Here is a 3,085-nt window from a genome sequence, read left to right on the forward strand (position 1 = left end):
AAGCCGAGTGGTGCCCCATAGTGTGTGTGTGTATCTTCCCAAGAGTGTGTGTCGGGTCGTTATAGAGGCGCTGTGTGTGTTTTCATCCCGCTCACAACGTCCTTGTACTGATTGAGAAGACTTATGAGATTTCTCCTCCTCTTTTGAATTCAAATTTATTGCTATGTAGGCTAGCCGTGGCTCTCCGGGTCCTACTAAGTCTATCTTCTTTGCATCCTCAAGCCCATCGTAGGACTCCTTGTGCTTTCTCTCTTGTAGAGATTGCGTTATCACTACCTTTCGATCTTGGATAGTGAATTTTTTGTAGTGAGATGGCACACTCTTTTTGTCCTCATTTTTATCATTAGTGCATCCAAACACTCTCGACCCAAGGATACAAGAAGCAAGGACATGAATCTTAGCAGGTGGATGGCAGGGTGGCTGAAGTTATTCTTGATGCAAGATGTAGCAAAAATTATCAAGGTGTGTATTGAAGGAGTATGAGCGGAAGTGTGACGCGAGAGAGAGTGCGAGAAGAAGAGCACGACGATATGGTGAACTCGCTCTACTGTAATGTGTAGAGCATAGTGAGTTCTTATTAGGTTTTAACAAAAGAATATGTGTACATACCTGGCGGCCTGCCCACTTACCTGGGCGACCACATTGGGCTTTACACCCCAACAACCTCCCACTTAAAGTCCAATGTGGTACTTTAAGTGTGAGAGAAGCTACTATACAAGCTAATATACAAGAGATGTAGAGAAGTGATGTACTACCCTACACCTAACTGCTTGCGAAAATGCGCAAAGCTCTCTGAGGGAAGTCCTTTTGTAAGTAGATCAGCAGGATTTTCTGTGGTGTGAACTTTGACAAGCTGAAGTTGCTTATCCTCGAGCATTTCCCTGATGAAATGATACTTCACATCCACATGCTTTGTCTTTGAGTGATAAACTGGATTGCGAGCCAATTGTATAGCACTTTGACTATCACAATATAACACAGGCATCTCTTCTTTGATTCCCAAATCTGTTACTAGTCGATTAAGCCAAATTGATTCTTTGCATGCCTCTGATGCTGCAACATATTCAGCCTCTGTAGTAGACTGAGTAACACAATCTTGTAATCTAGAATGCCATGATACTACTCCACCAACCAATGTAAAGACATACCCTTACGTAGACCTTCGGTTGTCTAAGTCACCTGCATAATCTGAGTCTGTAAAACCCTTTACACTTAGCTCTTGACTCCCATAGTATATACGCATACTCTTTGTAGCTTTCAGGTATCTCAATATTCCTTTCACTGCCTCCCAATGTTTCTTGCCTGGGTTTGACATGTATCGACTTACTACTCCCACTGCAAATGCAATGTCTCGGCGAGTAGCAATCATTGCATACATCAAACTACCCACTGCAGACGCATATGGAATCTTATCCATTTCAGCCTGTTCTTCCTCAGACACAGGACAATCTTGTTTGCTAAGTTTCACATATGGTGGCAATGGAACACTCAATGCCTTTCCCTTCTCCCTATTGAAACGTTGCAAAACCTTGTCAATATACTCTGTTTGAGATAACCAAATCAACTTCTTTGATCTGTCTCTCTCAATGCGCATAATAAGTATATTACTTGCCTCACCCATGTCTTTCATGTCAAACGATTTTGCCATCTTTCACTTCAAAGCTGAAATTTCTTCCAAGTGCTTGCCAGCAATCAACATGTCATCCACATACAGAATAAGGATCAGCCAACTGCCATCCTTAGCGTTCTTTGTATAGAGACAGTGATCGAACTCACTACGTTTGTAGCCTTGAGAAAGCATAAACTTGTGGAATTTATGGTACCATGCCATCGATGATTGTTTTAAGCCATAAAGACTCTTTAACAATTGGCATACCCAATCTTCCTTACCTTTCTCAACAAACCCTTCTGGCTACTGCATGTAAATTTCCACATCTAAATCACCATGCAAGAACGCTGTCTTGACATCCATTTGGTGCAACACCAAATCTAATATGGCAACCAATGCAAGAAAGCATCTCAATGTAGTCATCTTGACCACCTGAGAGAAGACTTCATCAAAGTCAATGCCTTGTTCTTGCTTAAAGCCCTTGGCAACAAGCCTTGCTTTGTACTTTGGCTGACTATCATGAGCGGTGATCTTATACCTGTAAACCCATTTACAAGGTAGAGCCTTTTTGCCCTGTGGTAATTTAACTAGCTTCCATGTCTTGTTTTTATGCAGAGCTGTCATCTCTGACTGCATGGCCAATTGCCAATTCCCGGAGTCCTTCATTTGCACTGCTTCCTTGTAACATGAAGGCTCATTGCAATCAGTCAACATGACATAGTTCATAGATGGAACAAACCTATCAGGAGGTCGCGTGATACGTCCAGATCTACGCACAATAGGTGGCTCAGGCTCAGCCGCAACCTGTGGTTCCACTCTATCGTGTCCTTGCTCCTCTTGAGTTCTGATCTTGCACGTGCAGGTCCATCTTCTTGGAAGACAACTCTTCTAATCTCCTCAACCCTCTCTGGTTTAGAATGATATTTGGATTCATTAAAGTGAACATCATTGCTGCAGACAACCTTTCTGCATTCGGGATCCCAAAGTCTGTACCCCATCTCACCAGAATTACCATAGCCTAGAAAGATGCACTTTCTACTCTTTGGCTCAAGTTTGTTTCTAAATTCCTTTGGAACGTGAGTATATGCCTCACAGCCAAAGACTCTGAGATGCTTGTATGAGGGCATTTTGCCTGACCATACCATCTCTGACACTGAATCCTTCTGCAAAACCTTGCTAGGAGATCTATTTACAAGATGAACAGCTGTTGATACAGCTTCAGCCCAAAACCCATTTGGCAGCTGTGCATTAGACAACATACTTCTGACCTTCTCTTGTATGGTCCTATTCATCCTCTCAGCAACACCATTTTGAGGAGGATTGTAAGGAGTAGTAAATTCACGTTTTATACCTTTTGACTCACAAAAGTCATGAAAGGCCTTTGAAACATACTCTCCACCATTGCTAGTGCGTAAGCATTTAAGCTTCTTGCCACTCTGATTCTCCACAAGTGTCACAAACGTTTTGAAAACACTA

The sequence above is a fragment of the Adiantum capillus-veneris genome, chromosome 15 (genome assembly GCF_014529385.1).
Source record: "Adiantum capillus-veneris isolate H3 chromosome 15, ASM1452938v2, whole genome shotgun sequence".
NCBI lineage: Eukaryota > Viridiplantae > Streptophyta > Polypodiopsida > Polypodiales > Pteridaceae > Adiantum > Adiantum capillus-veneris.